The following is an 18,569-nucleotide window of genomic DNA, read 5'->3' on the forward strand; positions in this document are numbered from 1 at the left end:
TTTTAAACACTTTATTGGAGCCTGCAAACAGTTGGCCTCACAATGAGGATCAGGCTTGGGGAAACAAAATTATTTTTGCCTTTTTCTGTTTTAAATTTTCTGCAAATGTTATGTTGTTTAATTGTTACTTTAAATTGTTTATTTAGGTTTATTGAGATAGGTTTTTACACTCTGCCAGCATGCGATAGTCAAGCAGCTTCTAATTATTTTGAGAATGTTCACAAACACACATTGGTCTTCAGATTTTTTTCTCAGATTAATGCAAATATTTGATGTACAAAATTGAAATTTTTTGACATTTGTAAGAGAAAAGTTTTGCCTTCTCATCTTCACACTGGGAATCAGATGATGAACATTTTGCCTTTCACTCCAGTGGTAGGACAAATCTGGCAAAATGAATCAACGTATCTGAGCGAGTCTTCTCCTTTCAAATATTAGAGGACTGTCACAGATCTCAAACCTTCTTTGCAATATTCGGTAAGTCTCTTAGTTAAGCTTTAATTCTAGATGATGGTAATGTATGTGTTTTAGCTGTTAGAATACATAGAACAGCTTGTCACTATCACTCAGTAATTGCACTACAGTTACTGGCAGGGAATATGGTATTCAGAAAAATGTAAAATTTAGGAATCTTCTGAAGTCATGTTTAAGGTCAATGAAACAAATTAACAAAAATGTAGAGAGGAAGATTATAACAAAAATGAACATAAATAGCACTGCATTTTTTGAACCTGAAGAGTCTGAATTGCAAACAGAAACTGAAGAACAGTTACATCCTCTGGGAAAAACAGATGCCATCAATGAAGGCAGAGAGTAATTTAATGTATTTTCAAAAATGGGAGGGTTCTGTTCTCTTTAAATTCTTTTTAGAAGTGAGCCAAGATTCTCCTGCCATATTCTTTTAAAGAAATTTTTACCTGGTGAACAAAGCTGTTACCATTAATGGCATGCTATTAAATGCCATTCAACCCAAGAAGGGGCTTCAGAGCCGAGTCCTAAGCATTTCCAGGATCAATTAATGGCATTTTTTTCAAGCCAGGGACTTTCAGCTTGCAATGGCGGATGGCAGTTCTGCCACTCTGAGGGACCATCCTCAGGAGCCCTGGAGGTCAGACTTTCCCCCTGCGACTGATGCCTGCCTGGCCAGCAGAGAGTCATCAGGTGTCTTGTCAGGGTGGCGAGCACACTAATGCTTAAATGTTAAGTCCTAGCTACCTTTGTGGCTGCTGGCCAATAAAGACTTGATTTACACTTCAAAGTTACATATATGCAACTTGCAGCCTCTTACAACCCTACTAAAGATGTCTGAACAAGGTGACCCAGAAGAGAACCCATAAAAGGGAGTGGTCAGAGAAGTATCCTCTTTCTACTTAAAAATATGCTGTTTACACCAACATATATAGTATTAGCTTATGCTAACACAAATAAGATCACATCCATAAATCAAAGACAAGAATAAAGAGAGTAATTAATATTCGCTCTTTTGTACCTATTCTGTGCTTGTTTTATAATTTGTAGCAGATGGAAGCCAAATGTTTTCAAAGAATCAAAACCAATTTTATAAGAAGATTGTTCATCTTCTCTAAATAACTTCTCCTTACACTGCCAGTTATACTTATGATTTTAATCTATAAAAACATTACTGTTGGAATATGCTAATATTTTGGGTAGCTCCAAGCAAAACCACATTCTTGAACATTCCTCCATTTTCCATATCTGAATGTTCTTCCTTATAATACCACTATCTCATTGTTTTACTTCTCTTTGGAAAAATCTAAAAACCTTTGTGCCATAGCAATATTCTCACTCTCTGATAACAAGCTGTTATGGCCTTATTTATGGTAGATTTTCTTGATTTAGACCAAAATCTGTTTTTTAAATTTCTTTCATTGCAATGGCATATTTAGTACATTATGAGTAATTCTAACATGAACCGATAAGGATGTCTTTTTTCTTAGTTAAGATGTAAAGAATTTTTAAGTTAATATTTAAAGAAATGAAGGTAAAGATGTAGAAATAAAAGAAACAGGCCTGAATGAAATAGAACAGAGAAGGATGTTGACAAAATAGGCTTGCTCTTAAGTGACAATTCCAAATATACCTTTAGGAGTAAAAATGAACAGATGATGGTGGGACAGAGCTTATGGCAGAAAGGAAGTTATAGTGTGTGTCCAAAACACCTAAACAAACAAGACTGAGAATAAAAGCTCTCTTCATAAATGCACAGAAAAAAATTCTTAAATACATCCTTAGGTTGCTTAACCAGAGCTTCAAAGCATCTAATATCAAAAGTACAAAATACATGTTAATTATATTTAACTTATTTAAAGAATGCAATCTGATGTTTCAAGCGGCAATATTATCTTTAAATTTCCAACAGTCCAATCTTTCCTGAAGTAAATATCCAGAAAAACTTCTGAAGATAACAAGGAGAATAAGTATATTCAGAAAGCGACTTTCTCAGATAACTCATTTGCCAAGTAGGCCACCACTTAGAAGCTGCAGAAGAACCATTCTTTCTTGGAAAGCATCTAATACATTATCATTTCTGGGAGCTGTCCTGGTATGTCAGTGCCATTGTAACAGAGATAGCTCCTACCTCTTAAAAATAAATGAGAAGAAAGTCAGACAAGTTGAATGAATGTATCTATAGAGAGAAGACTTTCGTTTGAGACGTTTTTATACATGTCAGCCCTGAAAGGAGAGTTCACAAACTAACCTGTTACGATGATTTCAGGAATTTCATTGGGATTTTTTTTTAAAAATTGAGTATAGAGTTTTTGAGTGGTTACCATATGGAGGAATGGTTTATAGCAACTGTTTTTGAAGGAAGCAAATGCTTTCTCATACTTTTGTAAGAGAAGAATGACTAGTGTTTGCGTAATTCCATGTCAGAAATACAAAAAGTGCGCAAAGCTAGGAAGTAGGTAATGCTACTGTTAAATTGTGCAGGAAGGCGTACTGTGTGTACTTTGCACTTCCCATTTTATGATGCCAAAAGTTAAATGCATAATATAAAATATGCAGAAGCTAAACTATATGATAATTATGATAATTGGGGATATTTGTCTCCAGGGAGGGAGCTCTAATAGTTAAGGAGTGACTTGATGTTAAAATAAAAATCTCCCTGTGCATTGATTAATTAAATAAAAGGAATCCAGGAGGCTTATTGAACAGTGATAAGGCACATGATTTATACTTTCTAGGGGCCACAGTATATATTTATTAGCAACCATATCTGTGTTTACTGGAAGTTTAGACTGCATCAGGACATACCCTCTCATCTGAAAATTACAGCTATGGAAATTATCACCCAAGTGGGAAGATGTATAATCCTTTTCATTTTCATATTGCCTGTAAGAGCAGTGGTCCCATGGTGCTTCCATTTCTGGTAGCCTCCAAAAGCGATACTTACCTCATTTTCATTGGCAAATGTAAGTCAGGCAAAAAGCAGCACATGCGGACAAGGTATTGCCCTCCAGAGGCATGCCAGAGTGCCCTGGAGTTCTGAGGGCGAGTGAAGTGGTCTGGCTCATCATCCACCCTCTCAGTGTCTCTAGACCTTTGGGTAACCACATCTCACAACTGGTCCTGAATTTTTGCAGAGGCCAAGTATGTCTTCAGTGGGAAGTCGCTTAGGCTACATTTGGTGATAGGCAAAGCATCCTGGGGCCCTGTTCTGGCACAACTGTCACAAAGTGGCTTGTGACTATATATATAAAGCTGTTACCCTTCAGCAAAGGGCAGCCACATCCAAACCACCTGCTGGAAGTGGTGTCAGGGCTGGACTAATTCTTGATCAATGATTGGCAAAGTCTTATTTGGCACAAACCAAAGCTATGCCAGGAACTATTCTAACAGTGTAATTTTACAATATAGCTGATGGACTTCCCCTGTCCAGGAACTTTCCCTGACTCTGTTTAATTTATTCATATATATTCGTGGGGACTGGCTCAATAACAGTGTCCCAAGAATCTCTTGCATCGCTGAAGCCAACAGCAGCTTCCAGAATGGTGTAGCAGGTCTCAGGTGAACCCTCCTGTCAAGGCTGCATGCAGTGTTGTGAGGTACCATGGCATGGCCTGACGTTGCTTCAGCCCCAAGATGCAGCGGAGGTTTAAGAAGTCCACTGCTCTGCTAGAGGATGAGTACTGGCTGAACCAAACCCACCAAGTGTGGTCCTGTGGTCTGCATGGCAGAGAGCAGTGCTTCCTTCTCTTTTTCCCTCAGGCACTCTCTTTCCTTCCTTCTCCATCCCAGTCCAGACCTTCCTTCTGCCTGCATCTCTGTTGCCCTCTGCTGCAGTAGATATAGGCCAAGGGGTGTGATCTTCTATGCCCTGGTTTCAGGCATAAGTAGGAGAAAACCTCTACTGACTTTAAGATTCCCTTTCATGATGACACTGGGGTCCCTTTGCACAGGTATTGTCACTGCTGGGTGATGTTCTCACGCTGCAGGCTGGGTGGCCTGGGCTTAGAAGGGCATGCCTGTCCCGCTTTGAGGTGCAGAGGTATTTAATTCTAGGTGAAGTCACATTCGTCCTGGTCCATGGGGAGCTGGGTGGCAGCACACGCTTCCAGAGCTCATCCTGTTCAGACAAGATCTGAGTTATTTTCTCAGGATACACTGATAGACACTTTGGCTCTTGGGCTTATTTCTTTTGTCAGTATATTTAAGTAGAATACTACAGATATACAGTGAGATGAATTAAGCTGCTTCTCATCAGGAACCAGTGGTGTTTTGATCAGTGCTGCGTCACGTTAGGTAGCAGGTCAGAGTGGTTTCCTCGCGACCTTTGGACTGAGAACATTGCTAGAGTTTTTTGTTTCTTGATGTATTACGTGATGTTTAGAGTTTAAAAGGGGCTTTTTCAGAGCCTTGTTGTCAGGCCTGGTAGAGCAACTAGCTTCTGAAATCTCTGAGGACAGACTCAAACAAAAAAAAGCCTGGATAAACAAGTTGTTACAGGGAATGCTTTCCGAACTCGGGGAGACACCTCTGAAATTCACCCCCTGCCAGACTCCTCCTTTTTAAAGAAGAGACTTCTAGCACAAGTCCCTCTGCTCATTTCGGTTGATGCAGCGTGACACGAGGCAAGCGGTTTAAAGGCTGAGGCAGCTGATCCGATGTTCATAGACTGTCACACTGAAAAAGAAGGCTCAAGTGTTTTTATTCTGAAACCATGTTCTTAACTGACTCATCAGAGTTATTTTTGTTATATTAGGTTAGAGGAATATGATGATGGCGTAGTGATAAAGCCTGTTTCTCCTAGGGAGCCTACCCATAATATTTGTTTGTTGTCTTTGTAAGTACCTTCTATTAATGGCATATATTTTTACTATGTAGATGATACAATGTTAGAAGTCAGTTTCCACACAGTTTATTCTGAGACTGTATGCCATAACTTTGCTTATACTGATATGAATATTACTTGAGCTTACGGTGGCAGAGAAATAGCTATCTCAACAGGATAGTAAAACAGCTGATTACTTCCTGAAGCACCTCTTTAAATCAGGAATCCTCCCAATAAAATGCCTTTTAAAAATCCTTTTAATATTAGAGCATACAACAGTTAATCACCTTCAAAAACGGTAGGTATGGCAGTAAAAGGAGGAAAATGTCCTTCCTCCTTCCACTGGTACTTCATCCTTATTTGAGTTTAAAGTGCAGCTTTGGTTTAGTACTTTTTAATGGCTTCATTTAATAATGAATTCAAAGAGATTTTTTTCTGCAGAATTGGGAAAAAAGCAAGGATGCTGAAAGCCTCCTCTCAGTCTAGACTGCAATTTTTTTTGTGTATGGAGGCAAAACGTCTGATGTCATTCCTGAATAATGTTGAACAGTGTTTTATCCATCAGAGTTATCCAAATACAAGCAAAGGGCAACTCCATATTTCAGTGACCTGACTGGTCCTTTTGTTGGATGGCCAGCTCCACTTAGCTACAGGTGGTCATGTGATATAAAAGTAAAAGGCATCACAGAAAGAGGTGCTGTAAGCTCTGGAATCTTGTTTTTGCAGCCTGTGTTCAGATTTGCTTCTGCACAGGATCTTATCCTCACTAGAAAAGTTCCAAAAGTTTACATCAATTAATTTTATTTGATCTGTGCCAACTAGAAAATATCTCTAAGGCTGACACTTTGAATCCAGTTCAAACTTGTTTAGATTCACTTCTCTTAATTAGCGACCTAAGTGAAAACAAAGCAAGGGTAAAGTCACTCCCCGTGCACCACTGATGGATGTGTCTTCACTGAAGAGTTAACGTGAATTATCCGTGCTTGACTTACTCTGTTTGTATTAGCTCTGTTTGCATGAATCAACCACACTGTGAAATAACACTTGAGTTTGTTTTGTCCGTGCTATGCTTGTGTGTAATACTAAGAGTTGTGGATGGGCATCCTACGGATTTCTTTACTGGAGTAAGCTGCTAAACAAAACAAAACAAAACATCCCCAGTTAATTGTTTGTAAGAAAAGGCTGACCTCTTTACATGAGCAGAAGGCACTGAAGGACTGTATATCCTTGAAGTTTTCCCATGGAGCAAACATATGTCCCTGCTACAGGGAGATCAATTGTTCGACTGCAGCCATTAGCGGGCCAGCCAGCTAGTGCTACAGGCTTCACCACGCTGAAGTTAGGGTCCTGTGTATGAGTTAAACGTGGGCAACATTTAAGGTAAAGCTAGCTTTGCAGAGATGCTCCTGCATTTGGGTTTTGTAGTGCTGCACAATCAGACGCAGATCATCTGGTATAGCAAGACACCTTGTATTGCTCAAACCTGCTTAGGGGCAATAATATGTCAGATTTGGGATGAGCTCGCCTAGGTGCACTGTGTCTGCGCATGCTTTTGAGGTCAGGTGTCTGCTCAGAGTGGCAGTCTGCATATTTTCCTAAGCCCCATTCTATGATATACCCCATTCTACCTATCCTCTGACATCTGTGTTAAGTTTAGTAATTACATTAAAGATGTATCTTCCCACCCCAAAGTTTAAAAAAAGGAAAGAAGGTAACAGTTTGCAGGACAGGTTAGTAAGCATGGCAGCTCATTGTTTAAGGAAATCAAAAATGCTAGCCAGCCTTTCCAAACAGGAATCTATGTTTGGGAATCTAAATGCCTGTTTGCTCGCTTGATGTATGGCCTGAGTTTTGGAGGTGCTGAGTTGATGCAAACTCTGAAAGTTTTTTAGCCTCAAAAATCTGGCCAATTGCTTTCACGTCTCTATGTGGAATGTAGTCACCCAAGTTTGACAGTTTTGGCTCTAAGGTTTAGCTTGACTGAAAACAAACTGGCTTCAAAACTGCAGGGGAGGTTAGCAGCAGCTGCTCAAACCTATGTATCCAAGAAAGTAAATCTTAAAATGTCAGATGGATTTCTTCTCATGAAGTCAACCAGCAATAAACAGGAACAGAGACATACCTGGGAGGGTAAAACCAGACCTCAGTCTTCTGCTTCTTGCTCAGATGATGTTTCTGAACAACCCTGCCCTGGGTCAAGGGCTCAGGTGGACTGCTGTACAGGAACCTGAGGCGTGTCATGTTCGTAACAACATCTATGATTTAGATATTGCTCTCTTCGGTTCTCAGTGAAGGAGCTGTGAGCTGGCACAATGATAACCTCTATATCATCCCTCTTCAAAATAAATGAATAATCCTGCAGGAGACAAGACCTGCCCAGGCAGGCTGTGGCAGACTGGTAGGGAACTGCTGTAAGATGTTTGCAATGCTTTGTGCATCTGCGGATAACGTGAAGTTCAAGGTAGAAAGATAAGGGTAGTTAGCAATGTTAGCTTGCCAATTGAATTTGGTACTGCTGAAGCTCAAAAGCTGAGAGCAGAATTAGTGGAGCTTTTGGATTTAAGTATTTTAAATTCTAGCATAAAATTATCTTTCAGTAATGGAAAAAATAGAAATTAATATTGGAATGATTCTGCATTCAAGAAGTGCAAATCTGTCTTCAAGTTCATTTAGCAAAGTGACATTTAAATTACTATGAAGAATTGTGTGTGCTATATGTTATTTGTAATTTCATAAAATGTTGGGATGAGATTGTCCTGGGATCAGCATGTGATTAAACTGATTATATACCTTATATACATGGTATGTTTCTTATTCAGTCACAATCAAAATACAATCTACTTTTATTAATATAATAATTTAGATGTCATAAATGAAATCTCAGTTAAATATTTTTTAATTTCTATTCACAGCCTTTTATCCTCTACTAACAAACTCATTCCTCTCACCTAAAAAAAGATTTTACTTTTCACGTCACCACGATGGCTGACATCTGCTAGGATGACCCCTTGCCCCTAGCAGCAAAGAACTGCTATGTAGAAATGGACGACAGACAGATGCTCTTCTCCTGATTCTAAAGAACTTTAAAAATATGGATGGGTGCAGAAGAGGGCACCAAATACTAACCGTCAAAGCAGACACTGTTTTTCTCTCCTTAACACCCATGCTGATTATTTTTCTTTTCCTCACTCCCAACCCCCGTGTATGCATATGTGTCTTAATACCCAAAATAAGCCTTACTATTTTATTTTTGAGTCCAGGAACACTTACATCCAATTTCCTTCAGGCCTGTTGATCTTCCCTTTCTGCTGTGAAAATAAGGGTGCGAGTAGCAGACAACGAAAGAATATGCTACCGTAACCCACGCTGGCACTCTCTGACTCTCCTGACTGGCATCTTTAAGGTCAGGCAGCAGAGGTTAAAGTCACTAAGCCCAGAAGCCCACGTTTCACTTCCTGCTACACTTGCTGACCCCACCCCGGGTGTTATACAAAGAGGACTGAAAATGTAATGTGCAGACCGTATGGTTAAAATTGCTGCAGGAAATTCCAAAATTAAGATTTCTGGTGTGATATGTTAATGGGACTATATTGCACAACTAGCGCCTTCTGCGTTTTTTATTGCTTTTATAGTTACGGCTTATTTTCTGTCACACACGCATTCTGACCCAGTTCTTCAAAGTCAGTTGAAGTCAAAATAGTCAGAGTTTCATCACAGCAGTTCAGGGATAATTGAAGAATTACACACTGATGATAAGGTGCAGGGGCAGGGCAGGAGACAGAAATGATGATTTTACCCAGTCATGGCATCCTTGTCCCTGGGCCATAGGATCAGACTCCTCCATCATTGTTCCTTTTTCCTGGCCTTGTATATGTTGGTTGCACTTTTTTTTCTATGTTGTGGCTGAATATCTGTAGTCTGGTCCATACATAACTCCCATGGAAAAAAGGAGTCCCAAATTAGAATCCCTTTGGACTTGGCCAAATGTAGTTTTCTTCTGGATTAGTAGAGCACTGAACTACATGGGGACTAACTGCCTAGCTTGTGATTTATGAGGGCAAAGCTCTCGAATATGTGCAGAAGAATGCTTTTTACTGGTGTCCAGGAAACGTCATGGCTGAAAGCATAGGCAATGGTAGATGTTGGACATACGAAAAGCAGTTACGCTCTGTTCGTTCAGAGACTCGAGAAACAAGCAAATGTTGGTGTGAGAGAACTGAAAAAGTTATGAATCAGTGAATAAAAAAATAATTGTTATTATGGGAATACAGATTACTGACAGTGAAATATTCTGGACATAAAATATGTGGAATGATTTGTTTTCATCTGTTGTCTGTCAGTCTGTATAATAATATATCTGCCCAAAGAGACATAGAAAAATGTATTCACACTTTCCCATACACGGGATAGATATCTATACAATTCTTTTTCATCAGATCTGCATGTTGTTATGGCTATGCATACTCATAACTCAAGTTGTGGAAAAGTTTGGGAAACAACCTGCGTGCTAGCAGCTCCAAGTCAGGGTCTCTAAAAATCTAGAAAAAGTACATAACATAGGCTCCTCTGTAGACTAACAGTGACGATCAGAGACCACCGATGCTGAAAACTTCAAGTCTTTGTGTTTTAATTCCAGGTACTACTCTGTCAGGTCACTGAGGGATTTCTTAGTGTCTGTTCCAGGTTTGAGAAGGGAAAGGAGTCTTGGCTAATGGTTGTGCAAGCATGACAGCCAAATCATGGAAAGCTGAGTGCCACTGAAATACATTTTGACTTCTCCTGAAAAAGTAATTCTTCTAGACTACAGCTTGACTGTATCTTTTTGCTTCTCTCTTCTGGTTCCTGTATTGCAACTGATATAAACTGCTTGCTTCCATTTTCCTGGATCTTCACTGTCTATTGTGACCTATCAGCACTGCCATTATTTGACTCTTCCATCTAACTGTCCCATGAAACCACCATTACTGCCCACTTACCACACTTCCAAATAAGCGTTTTCACCCTTTCGCTTAAGCTTTCTCTTGGAAGGAACTCCCAGCAGATGTCTGTAAACTTACCTCATTACCTGCTTTGAAAGCATCATGGTGCCTGCAACACACATAACAGCAGTCAGGCAACTGGCTCCTGACCACGACACTGAACGTCAGCTCACTCTTTCTTTGTGTTTCCCTATCAATGTGTGTGTTCCCACTGATGTCTCTAGTTTCATGCTTAGACTGTCTCCTCTTTTAGCCAAGAGCATCTTTTGTGATTTACTGGTGCAGCACCTCATCTTGCAGTATAATGCAAGCTCCAGGTGACAGTATAAGACAACACAGCATGGCTGGATGGTCTTAGGCAATCGCTCTACTTCCCTGTGCAGGCAGACTGTCGGCCAATTCCTGTACTGCAGCTCCAGGCCGCGGGTGGAGGACGAGAGGGCTGGTTCAGGTGGCCCTTCTGACCCAAACCGCTGCACGAAGAATTCTCCGGAGCAGATGGAAGCGAAGGCTGAGTAGGGTTAGGTCCCACTTTCTCACTATTATAATGGCCCCTTGGTTTGTGAGAAAAGTGAAAGCTGCCCTCTGCAGCTTTTATTTGGAAGACGCTGCCTGGCAATCTGCCCCATCTGCTTCATCCAGGCAGTGAATCAAGCCTGTTGTACTGAAACCATTGACCCCTACTCTAAAAAATACCAGGGAAGAATAGACTTTAACTAAATCTTTCAGTAGCACTCTCTGCCCTTATTTTTCTCCCTCCCTCCCATTGTTTTGAAGCCAAGTCGCTTTTTGTTTGCTGGAGGAAGATTAAACAAAGGAACCCACCAGCGGTGCCGGGGGGGGTTTGACACACGTGTTGGCTGTATCACTTGGGCAGCCTTCCAGCAGGTATGCCCGTACAGCTGCAAAGCCATTCACTGCCGAGCCGTAAAACTGCTGGCAGGTCTCACCATCTGTGAGGAAGGCTGTGTGAGAACTTCCCTCCTTACTGGATGGCTTTCAAGACAAATGTCACCGCTGACCCCATTAAGATGGCCAATGTTCAAGAAACAGCATAAGGCATTGCAAGGCTGTTCTCTTTTTTGCCCTGGTTGAGTAAGTCATGCAGTTTTGTAGATGTTCCCGCATCAAAAATACTTGAATGCTTGTGACATTTTAACATCGCAAAACACTGAGTAATGGTGTGACTCTTCCCATCGAATGTCTGAGACACTGTGGAAGTTTTATGGAGTTTTTAAGCTACACTGCTACCATTACAGGAAAGAAAATGGGAGGGGAAAGAAAAACAAAGCCAACCCATGGGCTAGCACTCAAAATCTTGTTTGGTAGCCCAGCACAGCCTCTGGAGAGAGATAGCAATGCCCTCTGTACCTAGTCCATCACCCACAGATTTTGGTCTTGCTGTTCACAAAATCAAAATGCTTTCTTTCTCAAAGCCCTTGCCAACAACTCTCCCATTCAACAGTGTAGGAATTTCATTTCTAGCTGATCTGAAAGGTATTGAATTAAAAGTAATTTGAAACGATATCTGACTGTTGCAATGCGAGCAACTGTAGCTAAGCCCAGGGCCTCCCCACAAATTATTGTTTTGGTATCTCACAATCATATAGAGCAAAAAGATGTATTTCTTCTCTGTCTGTTCAGTATTCAGGTTACATAGCTAGCCAAACATTGTTGCCCAAACGTCTTTGCTTTCATGGGAAAAAGTACATTTAAGTATGAAAAGCCAAGTCATTTTATCCAAAGAGACGAGTTGTCTTCTCTGTTCTTTTCCTTAACCAGTTTCATCTGCAGCCGTAATAGATGCGGACAAGGGGAAATAACCACGAGGCTCCTAGTTCAAAGGCCACAGAAATCAGTGAGACATCTTCCCTTGCTTTCAGTGGATCTTGGATCGTATCCCAAAAGCTGACCTCTGACTTGACAGAGATAGTTACTAGCCTTTCGTTCAGTTTAATGATGCTTAATGAACATGTCTAAGGCGTGTTTGAGCCATCCTAGGATGGTGTGAGCAGGAAATACACTGAGCAGTAACATGATTTAAAGAGATAAAAGTTATCTGGCATTTTTTAAAGATTAGCTCACACCATCCGAACTTTTTAATCCAGATGCAGCTAGCTGTTATGGTTGTGTTAGCCATCTGGTACTATAGTCTTTGGCTGAAAACAGAAGCAATACGTATCACCACTGTTTTTTGTTTCCAGGGAAAAGGAACGCTGTTTTTATGATCATCCATTCATTTGGTATCAAGCACATTTCACACATGAGTTAACGGGAGACCTGCAGTTGATATATTCTGTGGTAAGAAGAAGGGCTTTGTATGGCTGATGGTAGAAGCAGAGATGCAGAGGGAAAGGTAGCAGTTTCAGTGTAACTGAATGTAATATCACTGGGTTTTTTTAGCTTTCCCTTCATAAAGAGATTCTTTATTCAGTGACACATTGTCTCATATAACAAAAGGGTTTGCAGTACTTTCTGGTTTTGCAGTTCAAAGCAGATAACATCTTCAGCCATATTTTGCTAAGCATAAAAACATTTGTAATTGCTTTCCACTAACCTGCCCAGCAAACTAGCAGTAACTTCTTTTTGTATATCTACACACTTGAAAACAGCATTTTATTTTGTTCAAGTAACAGATGCGTGTGAAAAAAATCACCAGCAATAGAAAGCATAAAGGATACCATGAAGGCAAAGGATACGGCGGCTGCTTAAAAATGGTGTTCGTGGTACACAGCAGCACCAAATGACACCACCCAAGGGAACTTCCTGCCTTCTTGTTGCAGGGGGGTTGGACTAGATGACCTTTAAAGGTCCCTTCCAACCCAAACCATTCTGTGATTCCATGATTCTCTCCAGGGAGACACAAAGTATTTTCAAGAAGAAAAGGAATGCTGCTGCCCCACCATGAAGTAAGGGACACCAAGGTCTCCTGTATCTTCTTTGTCCTGGAGACAGGAGTAGAGTTGGAGAAGGTCTGTAACCTCAGGTTACTCTATGTCTCCTGGATATAAGCTAGCACCCAAAAGGATGGAAGAAGATAATAAATCCTGGGTTCGTAGTTTGTGGCTTTGTTTGACCAGTGCAGAGTTAGGAAGTGATACAGCCCAACAAGGATGCTCAGCTATTGCCTGCCTGGCAGTAGTTGCATCAGCTTTTTGGAGGATATGAGTCCAGCTCCCTCACAGGTTGCTATTAAAAATGTCCCCACTCTGTATTTCAATGAAACAAACCTGTATTTCTGCCAGGTTGGTGTGTGGGTCCCTTCTCTGCTCCCCGTTATGTCCAAGCTGACCTGTGGTGCTCTCTGCTGAGAGGCTCACTGCTACAGCTCAGCTCCCAGAAGGCTGACTAGCATGGAGATTTTCCCTGTGCCATGCCTTCTGTATCAGCATAAGTAATTTCACAGCCTCGAGGGCCCCTGTCAGCTCTTCCCACCTGACAATTTTACTCCAGGGCTATTGGTGGCCAGGAGATGCCTAGGAGGGCCACATGGCCTTTTCCTGAGCTGTCACTCAGCTAAGGATGATCCTGCATTCCACAGTGTTCAAACACCCATCTTTACCTTATGCATGTCATCCAGCTATTGTGTATCTTAGGTACCTGTCACCTCGGTATCTAAATCCCAAAGGAACAACTTAAGCAACTGAGGGGAAGCTGGAACTGGGGGCAGATTTCAGTGGAAGCTGCTCATCTAACCCGCCGAGGTATATATATCCAAGTACTTGAATAGCTTAAAGGATCTGGGCTTAAGTGCTGATGTGACTGTTGAAAATGGCTCCTACGTCACTTACGCTTTATTGAAAAAAATTAAGTGTTAAATACAGAGAAGCTTCAGAAATGCTGCAAATATATATATAGCTGCACAGGCTTCTCTGAGCAACAGCACGTTATACCAGTTAGCATAGCTGCTCACATGTCTGCAAGTACGAACAGATCAAGAAGCCTAATAATCCAGGTTCCTAAAATCCCATTAGGAAAATATTCTAAGCGATGGGAGCTAGCATTATGACAACGGGTGTTTACTCTTGGGATTAGAAGAGTCCACCACATTGCAGGTAGATTAGTGGGCGGCTGGATTCGCCCTGTCCATTAAGATCTAATAGGACATTCTGTTTCTTAATAGGTCAAACTTTATAAATCTGGTCTTTAAAATTGTTTTGGGAAGTGTTCTGCGTGGGCAAGCTCTGCTACGGTTGAGACACAGGGCTATGCCTGCGCTTCTCGGAAATGGCGAGCTGATGCATGGAGAAGGGTAAGCTCTGCTTTTTGCCGTTTGCCTACTGCCCGCTCACGGTCCAGCTGACTGCCGTGCAGGCAGGCTCTCCAGCACGCCTGGGCATCCTCAGGAGTATGGCTTTCCATATGATCTGAAGCACCACGCGGCAGCCATGCCTGCAAGCCTGCAATTGGCACAGCAGGAAAGGCTGATCTTGAGGACAGACTTTGGCAGGCAGGAGAGACATCCCCTCGAGGGAAACTCCATGTGTTTCATTGAGAAGGGAGCTGGCAAACACACCTTTTGCACGGTCCCGCTCTTGCCGTTTGCAGTTTGTGAGCAGTGAGGGTCAAGCTGCCTGGCTGTGGTGTACCTGCAGTTGTAAAACATCAGATCTTTGATATTTTTCTGTCTGTGTCTATATTTGTGCTGTGTGAATCCACTGTTAGTGCCTGAAGAAGAACCCTTGCTAGCGGTATCAGGACTGAAAGGAGTCCCCAGCCTGTCCTCTGGCTGACAGACCTGGAAACCTCCGCTCACAAGTGCCTCTGTTTTGCACTCGAGAAGCAGCAGCTAAATCTTGTGCCTCATCCTTAAAGTGCCTGGCAGTTTTGCTAGCTCTGGAAACAGCATCACTGATAATTAAAAAAGGAAGAAAGGGGGGAAGAAAAGAATGAGCAAATGAAATGAGCAATGTCCAGAGCAAATAAGGGAAGTAATGGCATACAGGGAGGCAGTTGGTGAGCTCCTGCCCTGCTCTGCTCAGGGCCTCGTCCATCCTCCCACTGCCATGGATTGGCATGGCGATGTGATGGGGGGACAGACACATTTTGGGGCTAATATACATCCTCCATCCTCCCCCTCACAGCTGCATCTGGCCCTGCGGTGGGTTATCCTCTCTCTCCAAATGTTCAAGCCATTATCAGTTTGACAAATCCAATATATATAGAAAGATCTCCAGGCAAAATCTGTATTTCCAGAAAACGAGATTCCTATACCATCTGCAGCTAATTGTTTCATACCATATTTGTCTCAGTCCTGCTGAGCCCACTCTAGGCCTGCTGAGCCCATCACTTACCCTGGTTTTACACTGGAGGAGCTCCACTGTCTTCAGCAGATTAATGCGATTAACACTTGTGTGTGCAAGAGCAGAATCCAGGGATGAAGGAGCATCCACCGCTGCTGCAGATCACCCTCGTCACCACCCTAACACTGACAGGGATGCGCTTTGGTGGTGAGCAGTGAGTCTGGTTTTCAGGGGAGGCAGCCAGCCAAAACTCAGGTTGTGGTGAGGAGGGGAGAGAGGTGTTGCTGCCTCTGAAATCAGATCCAAACCACAGGGCAGGGAGATGCCCGCTGCAAAGGGCTATGGCAATGGCCCTGTGCTCCCCTCTCGCCTAGGGTGATTGGCAGCATTCCCCCTCATTCAAAAAAAAAAAACAACAGAGCTCAGCAATAATCTTGATTCTAGAGCCTTGTTGAAACTCTAGACACACATATCTGACAGATACAACAGAGATTAATGAGCCATGACCAGAAGTTTGATTTTTCTGTCAAGTGCTCCCATCCGTTTTTAATAAACAGAGGAACAACATAAACTCCAGCGCCTGCTCTCCGTTGTTTAAACCGGGCAGGTCGCTTTTGGTACCGTGTGTGTCTGAACTGAGTTATGACTCCAAACCACTGAAAAATGCTGGGGTTTTGTTGGGAATTTTTTTCCCCCCGTTGGCCCTTTTGTGGCTGCTCTGGTGATGAGCTTCGCTCTTTGCATATTGTTTCTTTTCTCCTCAGCATGGACTGTCTGGTGTTTTACCACTGGAAACTGTCAAGTGTAATATCATGTTTACAGCTAAATGAGTTCAATTTAGTGTCATTGGTGTATTAGCTGGAGCACACAGTGCCTAAAAAGCCCACTGCTTTGTTTTAAACAGCGCTCCACTTTATTTTTTATGAGGTTTTGGAACATGGCTTCCTCATCCCTTCCAAGTACAATGGGCTGAGCCAGCTAGAGCGGAGCCCGAGGAACGTGTCGTAGTCTATTCATGCTTCTGGTTACTTACATTACGATCAGGCATTGCTCTCATAAAATAATAATCAGTACATAGACGTCTGGATTTGTCAGGAATTTGTGGTAAAGCAGCCCCTGAGGATTTTATGCCACAGAAATGTGTTTGAGAATTCCTCTATTTTTATTTCTCACAAAGCATGATAGAAGCCACAAACAAAATAAAAGACCATCAGAGGATGGTTTATACCCTGAGGTATTTATGGGAGGGGAAGAAAAGAGAGCGAGAGAGCGCTGCCATAAATCTAACTGGCCACAGAATGTCACTCTTGCTCCATGCAAATAAAGCTGAAAGGAAATTTACCTGGTAATATAAAACCTGAGTCTTAAGGAAGGCAGCTCAGGAAAGCTCTTCCCTGTAGAGAGATGAAGTATGGCTACGCAGGCATGTACGAGTTGGTACGCACGGCCACTCCCACAGGGAACCGAATGATATGCCCGAAGGAAATACTTTTGCAAACAGCTGGAGATCTCATCCAGGTCTGCAACCAAAGCTGAATCCTGCAAATGACTCTTCTCCCAAAGGGTCTTGCAAATGGGGCTGGGTTGGGGGACTTTAAGGGAGAAAACCCCTGGATCCTAATAACCCTCCCCACACTGAGAGAGGCGTTCACAGAAAATCCCAGTCTGTGCTTAGGGCACTTCATTCTCCCTGCCCAAAACACCTGATTTTCAGTAGGATTCTGGCTGTGAGTGAGGTCCTTTCTGAGACGGGGGATCAGGACCATGGAGGAACAGGCTAGACTATATTATTTCAAACAAAAGCTCTTGAATAGAAAGCACTCTTAGTTTCAAAACATGAAATAAAAGCTGCCCTGAAATTGAAATTGTCCTTGACTTGATGCCGCCTACAGCTGAAATTGCCACTAAATTTAACAGACCGATGCTTAGCATTTAATTGCCCCTGAAAAGAAGTCACCATCAGGAAGGCAAAGTATCAAAAAACAAATCTTTCGGTTTTTAGCCAGGGCTTCGTTTCAAGTAACAGGTACCTGCTTCTCCAAGCTGTGACCTTGGCCGGACTAGGACACAGAGCTCACACCCCGTGCAAGGCAGGGACCCACCGTGGTGCCGCCTCTACGTAGAGGGCGAAAACCACCAGGGAAACTTCACATTTCTCCTTTGGGAAAAAATAAAAGCTTTCCCTGGGGTCCAAAATGAGACTGGGGAAGCAGAGCAGGGATTATCTGCTGGTCCCCAGGGGTGGAGAGAGCTGGGTCTGAAGGACTGAGATCCCCTGGTTTCCAGCTTAGCAAAGCTTCTCTGGAGAAGATACTAGAGCTTGCGTGATCTGTCTGTGGTCTGCTGAAAACACATTTTTACAGATGAGCGGAGGTGAAAGAAAATGTTTTTCTGTTCTAATCGTGTTTTGCATAACTACAAGAACTTTTCCTGTGTCAGATTGGCCCCAAAAGTGCAGATCTTGAAAAAAAATAAATATAAAGAATAAAATATAGAAATTTAGATCAGATCAAAAAGAAGTTAGGTCTGAAATGTTGGTCTTTGGTAAGCTTTGAAGTGTTTTGACTTAAGTAATTTTTTTCTGTGTTTCTCGTCTACATTTACTTAGATTTCAAAACAGAAGCTTACTTTCAGTCTAAAAATTACATCTTTTCTTTTGAAAGTATAGAAAGAGGATATTTTGATCATTTTTAAAAACATTCTCCAATTGTATTTGAATATGGCATATTCATTAAAAATTCCCCTCTCCTCCCTAAGGCTTTGATTTTGACAAATCCACATTTTCCAGTGAAAAACATTTCCCAGAACACTTCCCAGTTTTCTCTAATATTTGCATCTGTTCTTCCCTGAGAATGTGTCACAGCTGTAGATCAACAGGAATTGCACAGAACACGGTTGATTTATCGTCAAAGTAATATTTCTAAATCAACTTGCATTTAAGAGTAGTGAATAGTACATGTCCATATACCAGCAATGTATCATAAGGATTTTGTACTGCTTTTATATTTCTTACATTTCTTTTGCATAATTATACACGATTCATGTGTAATTGTA

The sequence above is a fragment of the Phalacrocorax aristotelis genome, chromosome 1, assembly GCF_949628215.1.
Source record: "Phalacrocorax aristotelis chromosome 1, bGulAri2.1, whole genome shotgun sequence".
In the NCBI taxonomy this organism is placed as follows: domain Eukaryota; kingdom Metazoa; phylum Chordata; class Aves; order Suliformes; family Phalacrocoracidae; genus Phalacrocorax; species Phalacrocorax aristotelis.